The 16,757-nt window shown below is 46.3% G+C and overlaps 2 long non-coding RNA genes across 3 annotated transcripts; one reads left to right on the top strand and one right to left on the bottom strand.

The window, feature by feature from the left end:
• Nucleotides 1-3,997: 3,997 nt before the first annotated feature.
• Nucleotides 3,998-6,023, top strand: LOC123128223 (uncharacterized). 2 transcript variants are annotated; one of them, XR_006462981.1, is made up of 3 exons: nucleotides 3,998-4,216; nucleotides 4,315-4,541; nucleotides 5,376-6,023. It is a non-coding gene; the product is annotated as an uncharacterized lncRNA (long non-coding RNA). The 2 variants fall into 2 exon arrangements; XR_006462982.1 differs by having other exon boundaries at nucleotides 4,018-4,216; nucleotides 4,297-4,541.
• A 6,179-nt stretch (nucleotides 6,024-12,202) lies between these two features.
• On the bottom strand, nucleotides 12,203-12,742 carry LOC123130874 (uncharacterized). The gene is made up of 2 exons (XR_006464031.1): nucleotides 12,582-12,742; nucleotides 12,203-12,452 (listed from the first exon to the last, which is right to left on the bottom strand). It is a non-coding gene; the product is annotated as an uncharacterized lncRNA (long non-coding RNA).
• Between the last annotated feature and the right edge of the window lie 4,015 nt (nucleotides 12,743-16,757).

Below are 16,757 nucleotides of genomic sequence, written 5' to 3'. Positions count from 1 at the left end.
ACCCGAGCAGCGGGCATAGCCGCATGTAATAGGTCTTGGCCTCTCGCTGTTTTCCCTCTGGACATCTTCGCGCACGGGCTCCAGGTCAAGTTTCGGCCACCATGTCTGCATGGCCGCAAATGCCTCCCGAGCACCCTCCGTGGCCCGTGCAAGCTGACCACTTCCACAGCTCGACTTTAGCCACAACTCTTGAAGGTGCTACACCAACAAAAGGAAACTAGTAGTCGGAAGAGGGGAGTTCGGCCATAGAGCAAGGCATAAATCCTCCATAATAGGCTTGGACGCTCGCTGGAGCTTGGCCAGCTGCTTCACACGGTTGCTAAGGAGTCAAGGGCGCATCATCTCTTGGAACTGCATCAGAAAGGGAAACATTTAGCTACGGCGGACCGGCTAAAGATTCGGCCGGACACACGCGTTTCGTGCAATCATCTTTTAATCGTGCGCCTCACAGCCCCGCGCAAGTGGACACGTAGCTAGACCCCACACACCGCTTTGCGCCTTTACCTTATCCCCTTGCGTGAGCTGAGCTCCACCACTCATTCTTCCCCTCTCTACCAGAATCTCATCTCTACTTCCAAAAGCGAATAGCACAGAGCACATCGCCATGGATTCCTCTATTGCTGCGCTGCCCGTTTCATCCCGCTCATGAGTTGATTCCAAAGGCATTGAATCAACTGCTCTGGCAGTTGCAGATAGAGTTGCGAAGGGAGGGCGTCGGGGTGCTGCTATAGGAGACGGGCGAGCGGCAACTGGGATGTTGCGTCCACGGTGGTGGAGGGGTCAAGCTGCCAGTGCGCCGCCCGTCTGCGTCCGGTTCAGGAACTAGCGAGTTTCAGTGCCACCACTGGCTCCGCTGGGTGCTGGAACCAGCAAGTTTCGATGCTACCATCGCCTCCGCCAAGTGCTGGAACGAGTGATCTCCGATGCTGCTATCGGCTATGTCCGGTGCTAGAACTAGCACGACGGCGAGCTTCGACCGATGCTGGAACCAGACGTCGTCAAGAACTGCTGGGAGCGGCAATAAATTTTGCTGGAACTGGTAGGAATTTTTTTTGCGCACAGGCAAGATAGTTTTTGGCTGGTGATCCCACGCCAAGATGCTGGTGAACCATAGTGTGTTTTTGCTGGAACATGTGTACCACTTTGCTACTACCGTGGTTGGTTTCTTTTGCTGGAACCAGTCCCGATTGTTGCTACCACTGTATTTGGTTTTTGCTGGAACCAGGCTCCTACTACCTTCTTTAGATTTTGCTGGAACCAGTCAGAATTTTGCTACAACCATATCTCTATTTTGCTGGGACCAGCCCTGATTTTTGCTACTACCTTCATTTTGATTTTGCTGAAACCAGCCCCGAATTTTTGCTACTACCTTCTTTTGATTTTGCTGAAACCAACCAGAATTTTGTTACCATCGTATTTATTTTTTGCTGGAACCATCAATTTTTTTGCTACCACAGTCTTCTACTTTGCTGGAACCAACATTTTTTGTTTTTCTACCCTGACTTTTCGGTTGCGAGCAACACTATCGACGCCACCGACGCCATTGATGCTGCAACCTGGGGTGGGGCAGCTCCGGCAAGGAATGGCATCGTGGTCGGCACTGAGAAGCCACCACATTTGCAACATGAACGCGACAAAAAAGTTGCGAATGGGGTCTACAGCCTTTTTTGCAACTTGATGATGATGAGCGTTGACGGCGAGCGACGGGGGTGAGGGCGGCGACGGCGGCCGGTCCGGCCACCTAGCACGAGGTCGAGGAACGGGCACTGTGTGAGGAAAGGAGGGTGGGCCGCCATGTTTTTCTACGCTTTTGTGTTTTTTGAAATGCGGACGGGGGATGAAAGAGACTATGGGGGAACGCATCTGACAGTCAAGGGCGTGTGGATCCAATGGCTCGCGCGTGACCGGCCCAAATTTGGGCCGGCGCGCCGACGCAGAGTACTGGCCATCCAGAAAGCCTTTTGGCCGGTCGCGTCGTTGCGCCCGCCAAAATACTAGTAGCACACATCCTCCATACCGCGCGGGAGGTCCGAGAAAACCCCTGACAAAGTGTCAATTTTGCCTCAAAGCAAGTATAATAAAATGACATAAGCAGGCTATAAGGACTAAAATATTATATCTTTGCTTAGTCGGAGGGGAGAAAAGAGGAGAGAGAAGAAAAACGGGCTCTTAGTTAGTAGCCGGCTCTAGCACGAGTCCCAAGACGCTTTATGAGGTTGTAAGATGGGTCAACTACTAATAAAGTAGTACACATATAAAACTTACTATTTTACATGCCGGCTACATAGTTGGCTATAGATGACATGACAATTCCTTATAACCAATTGTTGGCTGTATTATTAACCATACTCTCAGCTTTGGGGAATGCTTCACGGCCCAAGATGCACAGAAGTAAATACGGCTTATCGGCAGCAATATCTCTCGCTTGACGGAGCTCCGCCTTTGCGGAATTAACTAGGGAGGCAGCCTCTTTGACGAGCGCATGATCTCGAACGAGCCGCTGATTTCGTCCGATCTTTTACAATGCAATGAACTTCAATATCCGTCGATAAAAAATACTTTCAATTACACAAAAGTACGCATAACCTGAAATTGGGTAGGAACAATCAAAGAAAAAATCTCTCGACACATAAGAAACCTTCCGTCAAAGTAGACGTAACAAGTGCACAACCTGTCAAAAGCAACAGGTCTCGAGCCAAGTGGAACTTTTGCGTAGAAAAATCACACAAAATAAATACCAGCAACACCCGAAGAGGGCTGCTTAATAGTCAATACACGACGGTGTCTAACTATGAAACATATAATCTAAAACTGATCAAAGTCACGATAGCAGAAAATATACATGTGTACAACCGATTTGGATGAGTACAGCCTAGACACGGCACGCAGGCCGACGTGCGTGTGTTTCTTTCCTGGTCGTTTTAACACCTTCGATACCTGGCCTTGGAAATACATCTGCATGTATATGCATGCTTCTTCTCTTCCTATTTTCTAGCCCATGTAAATCGGATTTTTCTATATTCCATGAAGCATGACTAACAAATCTATGTGTGGAGAACCAATATATTGTTGGATGGTTAGGTGAACACTGACATCCCTAGTCCATCAGGTCCAAGTCCTGGTGCTCACATTTATCCTGAATTTATTTCAGGAATTTCGGTGATGCGTGTTCAGTGGAAGGAGACGTTCCCTTCAACTAAGAGACGCCTACGGTGATTTAAAATGTGAAGATGATATGTCGATTCAGTCTTTCGAAGATGCTCACAAAGGTAGGGTGTGCATGTATGTGTTTATAGAGATGAGCGTATGCGCGTATATATGAGGGCTTGTGTATGTACCGTATTAAAATAATCTACGTGCCTCTTTCCTTTTTATTCTCCACGTCTTATTATTTCTCCAAGTGTATGCGATTGTTTAAAACTCTGTCACGAAAAAGAGTAAAAACCGTTTGTATAGAGAAAATTCAATACGGGTCATACTAGCATATCCTCACATTATCTAAGCCCTTGGTGCTCATAGGGATGAGCGCGGAAACAGGTGTAACACGTCGTATTGTTGCATTGTGAAACATTATTGTACAGTGTCTCTGACCTGCGCAGACTTCATTTATTGACAGACCCCACTGTGGTCTTCTATGGTCTGGGCATTTGGTCATTTTCCTGGACCGGGTGGCCGCGCATTTGGGCCGATCAGGCTATAAATGGCGCACCAACCGTGCATGGGAATACACATGGCACAGAGAGCAGCGATATGGCACGTATTATCATATAGTCATATTATCTTAGCCGTTCGATGGGCTTTATCTGGTAGGTGTGTAGCATTTAATGAACGTTTTGGCGATCCATGGAAAATGCGTATTCGTGTGAGCGGCGTACGCGGGGGAGGTATACACGTTGGCAGTTTCGTATGTCTGACGCCGGTCAGGCTCGCTGGCAGGTGAAGGGCGTGACGGAACCAGGACGGTCTAGGATTGTTACAAAAGCTGGACCATGGTCCAGGATTTTTTTGCGTACGAGGAGAGCCTCTGGGCAGGGCGCTCGCGTGTCTTGGGGCTTTGCTGCCGACAAAAGAAAAGAGGTAAAAATCACAAAAGAGAAAGGAGGTGTGGGGCAGGGTATGGATCAGGAGAGGCGATGGAGAGCGAGGCAATGGGTTAGGCGGCAGCAGCGGCCGCCATGGGAGCCGCCGGAGATTTCCCCCTGGATCCAGTGCGCAGGTTCGTTTCACACATACTCCCCTGTCCCCCCTCCGCCCCTCGCCAATGAGGAGATCTGTCACGTAAATAAACAAAAAAAGCTCTGGTTTCCTCTGTAGCTTGCCGATCTTCGAGCCGGGGGCCTAGCCCCGCGCCTCCTTTCATGATGAGGGGAGCAAGATCGAAGGCTGGGCAACCGACGGGCTGAGAGATTCGTCGATGGCTGCTCACGACAGTTGTGGCAAACCTGGTGGCGAGGGGAGCAGAGACGGCGCTCCTGCCGAGTCTGGCGAGGCGGCAAGTCGGCGGTGAAGCACGATCCCAAGGGGCTGGGCTGGATTAGAAGGTATCCCCTCCCTGATTAGCATGTGTGTGCACGCGTGTGTTGAGTGCACTATTATTTTGGGATGGTGAGGCCCAGTAGTTGTTCCTCTGGTTGGTGCCAGTGATGCTGCCTGCTTTCAAGTATGTTCATGTGGTTAGGGGGTGGGTGATTAAAATTTTAGGGATGCATGTCATAGATTGCTTGATCTCCCTGTTGATGGATGCATGAAAACCAGGTCTGAGTATGTGGACTGAATGTGTGGATACAAACTAGAAAAAAATAGCCATCAGGGGGGCATCTCTGTGCTGGACACACAAAAAGAATTGGGTAAGAAAAGCAGAGCTTGTGTTTCCTGTTTGGCCGTGCCAATTCGAGTTGTTCTAATTCATGTGCCACTCATGTGAAAAGAAAAGAAAGGTGCGTTCAATTTTTTCTTGTGATTATGATGGGGGAAATTATAGTACAGAGATAAAGCTTGATCTGGATGTGTTTGCGACAGAATAAGTAATTAAATTCTAAAGGTTTAGTACAGAGCATCCGGACGAAAGAAAAAATTGAAAACGATAGAAATTGTGTAGTGGTTATTCTTTTAAATGTAAATTTGACTCTCTATTTTTTGGTTCGGGCGGTGTGCGTTGGGGGGCTGTGGTGGTGGGTTTGATTGGGTTGTATGGTTCGAGTGGGAGCAAATCCAATAGAGTGGATGCCTTGCCCTGGTAGAATGGGTGCCCTAGAAAAGCCGATACGTGGTTTTGCAGAACGAGCGGGGACGAAGTTGTCAAACCAGAATTGGGCGCCACATTCAATCCGCTCGTGAGGCTAACAGTGCTTTTCATTGGTTGCTTTCGTGTGCAGCTTGTCGATCTTGAATTTGTGGTCGTCGTCGCACGGCTCTGTTCAGGACGAGGTGGGTGAGATCGAGGGCTGGGGGCGCTGCACTGCGAGATTCGTCGGTGGTTGCTCACGACAGTTGCGGCAACCCTGGGGGTGAGAACAGTACAGACAGCGGTCCTACGGAGTCCGGGGAGTCCGCGGTCAAGCCAGATCAGTAAGCGCCGGGGTGGATTAAAAGGTATTTCATGCCTGATTAACATTGTGTGGCGTGTGGTGATGACTAGAGAATTTACATTTTTTTTGGCATGTGGCTGGTGATTGTTCTTGTGGCGGCGGTGGCCTGCGGTCTGTGTGGGGCTGTGGTTACATGATGGCAGCAAAATTTATGATGTTGTAGGAGCTGGACGAATGGTTCTTGTGGGTTACAACAATGAAAATGCAGCTGATTTTTGTATTGGCTGGTTATTCTGACAGGTTACAACAATGAAAATGGCTAGTTGGAATCACTGTGTATGAATAGCTGCAAAAATAAATAAAATCTAGTTGTCCCATGAAGGTGTAGCGAATCACAATCACTTTTAAGTTGTTGAAATAACATGTGTCTGATGATCACATGAATGCAGCAAAAAAATAGGCGGCTTGAACCGTTGTACATGCTGTTTTTTGACTCATCATGTGCAATTCGGTTGCGGGCATTTCATCTTATGTTCTTAACTGCAAAAACAACATATGTTTCCTGTGATGGTATATTGAAACACATTCAGGCTAGTGCCTGAAAGCACATGGACCATTAGTTAGTCTGTCCTGTAGATCTCCGTTTTTATTGTTTATCTGAAACAATGCAATTTGGACTTCTAGGGGGGTCTACTTTTGTTGCAGACAAAAAAATATTGGTTGATGGGCAACTTAGGAAGAAGACCATAAACTTAGCCAAAGTGTACATCATCGTTGGTGGTTTCTTTGGGACAGTGGAGAATGTGCCATTCACAAAAAGGTCGCTACGACAAGATGACTATGTGAAGAAGATAATATAGGTTTTCGATGAACTCAGGGCAAAAGGCCCTGATTCTTGTTTAGAGTTCAAGTAGACTCAAAGAGCAGAATAAAGAATCTGACATGGACAATAGAGGCAATGCATTACAAGTTTTTTGGAGACATCGCCAGCTTCGACACCACTTATCGGGCCAATCTCGATGACATGCCATTCAAGCTTTTTGTATGGGTGAATAACCATTTCCAGAATATTTTGCTGGGAGGTGTGATCTAAGGGATGAACAGGTTGAAAGCTTTGAATGGGTTTTCACTGAGTTCGGTAGGATGATGGGTGTTGTACCACCAAGGACCATTTCGACTTGTAAGGGGCTAACATATTTCTGGTGCAACTATTTTAATGAACCGGGTTGAGATTTAACTTTCTTGCAGATTATTGTTGGGCAATGGAGGTTGCAGAATATAGAATGTGAGGCAGCATGAACTCTCTGACCTGCGTAACAACACCAAGCAAGAAAAGAACTTTCGGGAGGCCAACACAAGCCTGAGACAAAGACCAAGGCCACAAAAGAACAACTTGCAGATAGAGAGAGGGGGGTGGGGGTCTCCCGAAGCAACAGAGAAAAGAAGGCAGATGCAACAATGGTGGAGTTGCAGGTGTCGGTGTCAAAACCAGCCGATCTCGGGTAGGGGGTCTCGAACTATGCGTCTGGGCATCGAGGGTAACAAGGGACAAGTGGGACACAATGTTTACCCAGGTTCGGGCCCACATAATGGAGGTAAAACCCTACGTCCTACTTGATTGTATTTGATGAATATAGGGGTTACAAGAGTTGATCTTCCTCGAGATCGTAATGGCTAAACCCTAGCTGTCTAGCCTATGAGAATTCTGATAGCCTCTACGGACTAAACCCTCCGGTTTATATACACACCGAAGGGACCTAGGGTTGTATAGAGTCGGTTCGTGGGGGAAGGAAACAACATATCCGGACACCAATCTTGCAATCCACACATAGGGGAGTCCTACCCAGACACAAGGGGAAAGTCTTCTACTTGTATCTTCACAGCCCATCAGTCCGGCCCGTATCAATAGCCCGGACACCCGAGGACCCCATAATCCAGGACTCCCTCAGTATCCCCTGAACCAGTCTTCAATGACGATGTGTTCACCATGCGGATTGTCTTTGGCATTGCAAGGCGGGTTCCTTCTCCTGAACACTTTAAAACAATTCCCTGAACAAAGGAACTGTATCTGGCTCTGTATAATTGACACAACCCTTAGCCACGAAGGCAAGATATCCAAATAAAACAATGTCTTTTTACTGGCAACTTTTTCGACGAAGCATCACATCTGGCTCTTTAACATTTCAAACCGTTTTCACGCCTCCCCGCTTCGCGTTTCGAGGCACAGCCTCCATTGGCACGTCTTGTTGAAACAGAGATCATGCCTGCCCATTGCGGGATCTTCATCAATACAGTTTTGGGTAATCCAACCGTGCCATTTGCACAATCTCTTTGGGAACGGGCGGGTTTTAAGGCTTGAGAGGGGGGCGTTTGGTATTTCACCGCCTATATAAGAGGGCAAAGATTCCTCCTTTTCCCCCAACGCCTTTCTCCTAGCTCTTGCCTTCCCTTCCTCTGAGTTCCAGCGCCCAAAATCTCAATCTTTCCCACAGCCACCAACCTCCCCAGCCATACCTGGATCCGGCTCCAAGGGCAAGTGGGAGGCCTCCTCCGTCACCGAGAAGGACATCAAGGAGCTCTGGGGCGCGGGTTATCTTTCTGCGAATATCACGCACAGGCTCCCTGCCAAAGATCAAGTCATCCCCACTCCGGAGCCCAGCGAGAGAGTCGTATTCATCCCTCATTTCCTCTGAGGGCTAGGGTTTCCCCTTCATCCTTTGTTCGAGGTCTCATGTTCTATTACGGGCTAGATTTCCATGATATAGCCCCAAATCCCTTCCTCCACATATCGGCGTTTATCGTCGTGTGCGAGGCTCTCCTCTGCATCCCCCCACTTCGGCCTATGGCTCAAGGTCTTCAATCTGAAGCTGAAGGTGGTCGACGGGTATCATGCGGCTTGCGGCGGAGCTATGGTAAGAAAGGTTCCCAACGCCATCTTGCCCAAGGGGGCTTTTGGGGAAATAGTCAAGGTGTGGCAGCAGGAGTGGTTCTACATCACCGAACCCCACGACGTCAAGTGGGCGACCATACCTGACATCAGACCCAGTACCCCTACGAGACACACCTCGTGGGACGCCAAGGGTCTTGATTGGGGGTCTCAACCGGATGTCATGATGCTACAAAAGCACATCTCGAATGTGTTGGGTAAAAACACTAGCCTCACAAACGTGATCCAAGTGATGCTCTTCCGCCGTGTCCTCCGCTGCCAACTCCGGGCCTCCCCTATGTGGGAGTTCAACCCGGAAGAACCACGGACCTTGAAGCGCTTCTTCGGCACCATGCACGAAGATATATGTAAGCATCTTTTCAAGGCCCAAAAGAATTGGCCGATGAAGACTGAAGACATCGGACTCGACAACGAGAACCCGACCTCGATGGTAAGCATAACCTTTCCAAAGACTTTAGTTGACTAATGCTTCGGATGATGATGAAGATTTACATTATCCCTTTTTCCATACAGGGCTGGACGGCGAAGGCAGAGCGGATCAACTGTCCGGCGCCGCTGCTGGAGAACCCGGCCACCCCCAGCTATCGAAGATGCTGGTCCCGGCAGCGTATCAAGCACCGGAGAAGAAGGCCAAGAAGAAGAAGGGCAGGGAGGCCAAGGACAACCCCCGCGACAAGCGTTCTGCGGACGCTGTGTCCGGAGAGACCGAAGCCGCCTCCTCCCATGAGGAAGATCAGGAAGAAGAAGAAGAGGAGGTGGAAAGCGACTCCCCCTGCAAGGGGAGGAAGAAGAAGAGGGTGTCCTCCGAAGACCCGAATGGGGAGGCGTCAAAGAGGGGAAAGATGGTCGTCCAGGACAGTTCGGATTCAGATACCGAACTGGCCCCCAAGAGGCCACCCAGGGCAAAGCCCCTAGCCGAATCGTAAGTACTTATGTACTCACTGTTTATCTTCTGTTTTCCCTTTCTATTTTCATTATATAAGTTATTATGCGCCTTTCAAACCTCCCCGCTACCTCCCGAATACTTCGCTATCGGAGGGGAGTTCTCTGCCACCTGAGATGGTAGAAAGTGAGACGCCGCCGCGAGCCCCCTCGCCTATCGCTGTGGATGACACCGAGGTGTTATCCCGAAGGACCTCTCCTAGCCGCGGAGGGGCGGGCGAGGCTATCGAGAAAGCGCCCGAGGGTAATACCTCGGTTGCGGAAGACATAGGGGAGGCTACCCCTATGGCAACCGACGGTGAAGACCGTCGGCAATCCGGGCCCTAGCCGGATACTCTCTGGAAGACCAATCTGGCTCCGGGATCAGGCGAGCAGCCCCGGTCGAAGGAGGGGGGAGCATCAGCTCCATCGGCGACCTCCACAAATCCTGAGGCGTCAAACACTCTAGTGGAAGCACTGCAACATGCTTCCATCATGGAGGAGCACCGCACCCTGATGGGTGCGGTGGTAGAGAAGGTTCAGTCCGCCAAAAGTGGACTGAACGAAGCTTTTACCAGCCTACTGACATGCTTCAAGGTATGTGACGTAATGCTCTAAACGCTTTTTTCATATAAAGGAATATACCTGTGTATAGATAGCAGCCCCTGAGACTCTGCCTAGTTTTGAGAAAAGCTGGACAAAGGATCCACATAGTATTCGAAAGAGCTAACATATTTGTCTATCTTGTAACAGGCTTCCCTGTTGGCGGCAACCGCCCAGGCCGCCGAAGTTTCCGGACTCAATCGGAAACTGAAAGTGGCTGATGATGAAATCGACCGCATCAACAAGCGGGTCGACGAGTTTGATCATATATCAGAAGTGATATGCATAGTCAAAGATGAACTCATGTAATGCTTTTGTTTATGGGCATAGTTGGTGCAGCCGAGGTCGAGACCCTCAAAGGCACCCTTGCCCAAGCCCAAAAAGAGGCGAATGCATACAAGGCAGCCACTGACAAAGCGACTGCAGAACTGAAGACCGAACAGGCCGCCCGCCGACAATACGGAGCTCGGGTGGCCGAGGTAGAGCAGGAGCTAAAGGACGCCATCCTAAAGTGCGAGGGTTTGGAGAAGAAGGCTTCGGCTCAATCGTCCGAACTTGCCAAAGCTCTCCAAGATGCTACGGATTCCTCTTCTTACTCAAGCCCGCTTATCTTCTTCCTCGCGCAATTCTCGGCCAACCCAGCCCTAACCACCTGTCTCCACCCCCACCCCCACGTTAAGTTTCTTACTCGGTCCCGCTGGCTATTTTTGGCTCCCACTCGTACATACCTCGGCTTCGTCGTGGCTGATGATCCTTGCGTCATCCCCGTCTTCGACCTCGCGCTTCGCAGGTAGCTGACAATTAGCAAACATGATGTTTGTGTGATTTGATTAACAAGTGATGTTGCTGGCGCTTTTCTTTTGTTTTGTCACATGGATGAGCACACACAGTAACACATGTGAATGTGCAACCAATGTGTCAAGAACCAGTGACGGACAAGCTAAGCAAAGCAAATGAACGACAAAAAGGCCAGTTACCATATCAGGTGTAACCTATCCTGCTACGTTTGTCTAAAGAGATGTATAAGCATGTTTTCGGTATTACACCTGCCCTACTCCATGACAGCACTCGCACGATTCAGCCATCCGGTTAACCTCCGTTTCATGTCGCTCAATAATGGCTCGGACACAGACACCACTTGCAACACAACCATCACCAACACGTTTGTCAAAATGAAAAGATTTTAGAACGTGACACATGTGGTAAGCAATCAAACTATTCAAAAGATGAGAAGATTTTTTAAAAGCAATAGAGCACCTATGGGTGCAGTGAACCGAGGAGCAATTGTGGCAAAGCAACAGCCTCACGATACGTAGCGTAAGCATGAATCTTCTTTCTGAAGCCTACAGACCAAAAGTCGTGCATGCATCATCAGCAATATCGGGTTTATGCCGATCCTACATATAAACCCTGGCCAAGCATCTGTTGGTTCTGTGCATGGTCTATTTATTAAAGCTCGTCAAAGGTTTCAATTATAGTTGTATTTTTCTTCTTATATTTTCTCTCTTTTACTGTTCCTGTTGGCTTCATCTATTCATCTTTTCATGTGTCATTTCTTTCTTTCTTTTGCCTTTTTATCATCAACTAACTTGTTTGCTATTTTTAATTTGCCACTAACTACCATCATGAAATGTTCCAACAAGCTTTTTTCTGTTTAATAGTTTTATATCCTAATAATTTCCAGTATACTTTCAATGGTGAGTGATGTAGTAATATTTTAGTTGAAAATAAAAGATTGTAAAATTTCCCTGACTTCTGTAAAAATGTGAAACATTTTCTCCAAGAAATATTCTACACTAGCATGGCTAAAATTTCAACAATCAATCTAAACATTTTCCTCTGATAGTGAAACTTTTTTCAGTTAGGTGTTCCGTTTCCATGTGATATATCTACTGTAAATTACTAAATATTTTATATGAAAATGTATCATAACTTTACTTTTAGTTCATTAATAGTATGGACATATTGTATGTTCAACCTCGATTTGTTCTTCTAGTAACTTTTTTGGTGGCTTATGGTGTTCAAGTTTTCCCTTTCGTGATTCGGTCTTATTAGGACATTAAAATCTAGATATTTATATTTTACTTCTTGATATGAAGACTGAATCTGGATTTGAAATTATATCATTTTGAAACCCAATAATTGTCTGCAACATAGTACAAATTTTCATTGTTATCACACTACTGAACTTCATACTATGCTATATTACTCAAATCATTATTCATTACTCAAGCAACTGTGATACATCCATGTATATGAATTTTTTATCTAGATAGATTCCAGGTTTGGTGGTAGTCATCCACATACATAACACTGGCATCCCTCGGGTATGCACTTGGGAGATGGGCCACCGGGTGGGGGGATGAACTTTTTGCAGTACGCTCGGCAATCATTGTTGTTACAATGTCCCTTTTTGAGGATATGGTTGCATACTGGCTTAGAAGTTGCCATAGCTGTATACCAAAAGGAAGATATTGTATATTAGATCAGTTATGAAATATATATACATACGTTAGAAATTCCACGCCTTACTAGTGTAGATAACTAGGCACTAGAGTTCATGGTATTGACCGACTAGATACCTGACGATAGTATCAAGAAGGCAAATGCCAGGAATAGGATTTGTGTGCTCCTCATTTCTTCTTACAAACTTAATTAATGCTAGGATTGAGTAGCTACAATGGCGTTTTTGTGATCTTTGGGCGGTTGAGTGTGGTACTCAATGGCAAATGATGCTCCTTTTATAATGGGCAGAGAATAAGATAAGGACACATTAATTGCAACTGATTAATATTTCCCTCAAAAAGAGCAATTGATTTATTAATATGATTCGTGGTGAAGAAAGGACCAATATTATTAATTAACTTCTATAGAATGGCGAGTCAGATATGGACGTCATACCATTTCTCGATCAACAGCCATCAGATCAAGCAGAAAAAACCACAAAAGCAGATTTTCATCCATAATTTAAACAAGATTTTTTCCGTCAAGATTTTTTCTTTGAACATCAGTACAGACGCAAGCGCTCATACATACACGCATACACTCACCCCTATGAACGCACACACGTACACCCTACCCCTATGAGCACCTCCGAGAGACTGAGCCGACATGTCATCTTGAAATTTACGAAGTCACCGTAGGCGTCTCGTCGTCGATGGGAACGTCTCATCCCACTAAAAGCGCATCGCTGGAAATCCTGAAATTAATCCAGAAATAATGCGGGCACCAGAACTTGAACCCTATGTGCTGAGAATACCACAGTCCTTCTAACCATCCAACCAGAGAATCTATAATAAAGGTATAGCATATGTTCCAGTTTCCACCGTATTATTACGGAATGTTTTAGCTAAAAGGAAAAGAGAAACAACACCAAATGGATGGGGCTTGCCTGCTCCTCCCGAGTCATACTCCCATTTGTGCTCCCAGCAAATCCAGCGACGCACAGCATGCCGACTTCGTTTCCTTTGAAATGAAAAAACCAGCAATCCCTCCATCTATTTCCTCTAAAATAAACTGCAAGAACAATAGAAAAAAGAATAGCAAGAACCAGACCGATCGTGCTTTAGACCAACTCCAACGCGCGACCCCATCTTGTCTGCCCGCGTCTGTTTGGGCAAAAACAGACAGATGACACGACCCAATGCGCGGCCGCATCCTCAAATTAAGCCCGTTTGGCGTCTGGCCCATCCCATTTCTGACACAAACATGTGCTTGTTTGCATCCACACGGACGTCGAACGAACAGGTACACACTTGCGTATCGTCTGCCTCGGGGACATGTGGCAGCCGCCAAACTACCTCCACCGCCCAAACTAAGTGCGCACACATGGTGGGCCTCGGCTGTCATGCACACATCCTGCAGTCGTCGTCCTTCTTAAATTGGAAGCCATGGACCGGCCAGTCCACAGTTTCCACTTCCTGGCCAGCCCAGACAAGCAAACCCTAGCTCTCCACCTCTTCGGCGGTGACAATGGTGGGGCGATGGTTCCCCGTCCTCAATACGAGGCACGGCAATGAGGCCGGGTCATCGCTCGCCGTCGCCGTCCCTCCACCTCCACCTCCGTCGCCCGTGTTTCATATCGTGTCGGGCGGCTGATACGTCTCCAACGTATCTATAATTTTTGATTGTTACATGCTATTATATTATCAACCTTCGATGTTTTATATGCTATTTTATATGATTTTTGGGACTAACCTATTAACCTAGAGCCCAGTGCCAGTTTATGTTTTTTCCCCTTATTTTAGAGTATCACAGAAAAGGAAAACCAAACGGAGTCCAGTTGACCTGAAACTTCACGGAACTTATGTTTGGACCAGAAGAAGCCCACGGAGTATCGGAGTTGGACCAGGAGAGTCCCGGGCTGCCCACGAGGGTGGGGGGCGCGCCCACCCCCCTGGGCGCGCCCCCCTGCCTCGTGGACAGCCCGGAGGTCCACCGACGTACTTCTTCCTCCCATATATACCCATATACCCTAAAAACTTCGAGGAGCACAATAGATCGTGAGTTCCGCCGCCAGAAGCCTCTGTAGCCACCGAAAACCAATCTAGACCCATTTCGGCACCCTGCCGGAGGGGGGAATCCCTCTCCGATGGCCATCTTCATCATCCCGGTGCTCTCCATGACGAGGAGGGAGTAGTTCTCCCTCGGGGCTGAGGGTATGTACCAGTAGCTATGTGTTTGATCTCTCTCTCTCTCTCTCTCTCTCTCTCTCTCGTGTTCTTGAGGTGGTACGATCTTGATGTATCGCGAGCTTTGCTATTATAGTTGGATCCTGTGATGTTTCTCCCCCTCTACTCTTTTGTAATGGATTGAGTTTTCCCTTTGAAGTTATCTTATTGGATTGAGTCTTTAAGGATTTGAGAACACTTGATGTATGTCTTGCGTGGGATATCTGTGGTGACAATGGGGTATTCTATGATCCACTTGATGTATGTTTTGGTGATCAACTTGCGGGTTCCGTGACCTTGGGAATCTATGCATAGGGGTTGGCACACGTTTTCGTCTTGACTCTCCGGTAGAAACTTTGGGGCACTCTTTGAGGTTCTATGTGTTGGTTGAATAGATGAATCCGAGATTATGTGATGCATATCGTATAATCATACACACGGATACTTGAGGTGACATTGGAGTATCTAGGTGATATTAGGGTTTTGGTTGATTTGTGTCTTAAGGTGTTATTCTAGTACGAACTCTAGGGTTGTTTGTGACACTTATATGAATAGCCCAACGGATTGATTGGAAAGAATAACTTTGAGGTAGTTTCGTACCCTACCATAATCTCTTCGTTTGTTCTCCGCTATTAGTGATTTTGGAGTGACTCTTTGTTGCATGTTGAGGGATAGTTATATGATCCAATTATGTTATTATTGTTGAGGGGAACTTGCACTAGTGAAAGTATGAACCCTAGGCCTTGTTTCAACGCATTGCAATGCCGTTTGTGCTCACTTTTACCATTAGTTACCTTGCTGTTTTTATATTTTCAGATTACAAAAACCTTTATCTACCATCCATATTGCACTTGTATCACCATCTCTTCGCCGAACTAGTGCACCTATACAATTTACCATTGTATTGGGTGTGTTGGGGACACAAGAGACTCTTTGTTATTTGGTTGCAGGGTTGTTTGAGAGAGACCATCTTCATCCTACGCCTCCTACGGATTGATAAACCTTAAGTCATCCACTTGAGGGAAATTTGCTACTGTTCTACAAACCTCTGCACTTGGAGGACCAACAACGTCTACAAGAAGAAGATTGTGTAGTAGACATCAAGCTCTTTTCTGGCGCCATTGCCGGGGAGGTTAGCGCTTGAAGGTATATCTTTAGATCTTGCTATCGAATCTTTTTTGTTTCTTGTTTTAGCACTAGTTTAGTTTATAAAAGAAAACTACAAAAAAATGTGGAATTGAGTTTGCCTCATACGCTTCATCTTTTTAATATCTTTCGTGAGTATGGTGGACAGGGAAATTGTGCCAAAGTGTTAGAAGAAGAAAGCATTAAAATGTTTGGCACTAAATATTTGAACGATGAGCATGATTGCAATGTTGTTAGTATGAATTTCTTGAATATCCATGATGCTAATGATATGCAAAGCCACAAGCTTGGGGAAGCTATGTTTGATGAAGATGATATTTTTTGTCCCCCAAGTTTTGATGAGCAAATTTATAATGATGATAGCATGCCCCCTACTTATGATGATTATATTGATGAAAGTGGGTTTGTAAGAGTGTCAACTTTAGGAAGTAATGATACCACTATTTTGGAGGTTGTTGAATCTTATTATGATAATTATGAAAGTGGATTTGAAGAGGTCATGACTTTATTTAGTAATGATTCCACTATCTTGGAAGAGGTTTCAATCGATTATGATGAGAACAAAGTTGCTACTTATGATAATTATTGTGATGATACATATGCTATAAAAAGTACAGATGATTATATTTATAAAACTTGTCATGATTTTGATTACCCTTTTTTTGAAAATTAATCTTTTAATGTGGAAACAATTTATAATATTCAAGTCTCTTATGATACTCCCACTATCCCGAATGAGAAGAATTTTGCTTATGTGGAGAGTAGTAAATTTTCTATGCTTGTAGATCATGAAAAGAATGCTTTAGGTGCTGGTTATATTGTTGAATTCATTCATGATGCTACTGAAAATTATTATGTGGGAGGAATATATGCTTGTAGGAATTGCAATAATATCAAGTTTCCTCTCTATGTGCTTAACATTATGAAGTTTTGCTTGTTTTG

The sequence above is a fragment of the Triticum aestivum genome, chromosome 6A (genome assembly GCF_018294505.1).
Source record: "Triticum aestivum cultivar Chinese Spring chromosome 6A, IWGSC CS RefSeq v2.1, whole genome shotgun sequence".
Lineage (NCBI taxonomy): Eukaryota > Viridiplantae > Streptophyta > Magnoliopsida > Poales > Poaceae > Triticum > Triticum aestivum.
The sequence above is the reverse complement of the archived record's forward strand: the minus strand, read 5'-3'. Positions and strand labels throughout refer to the sequence as shown.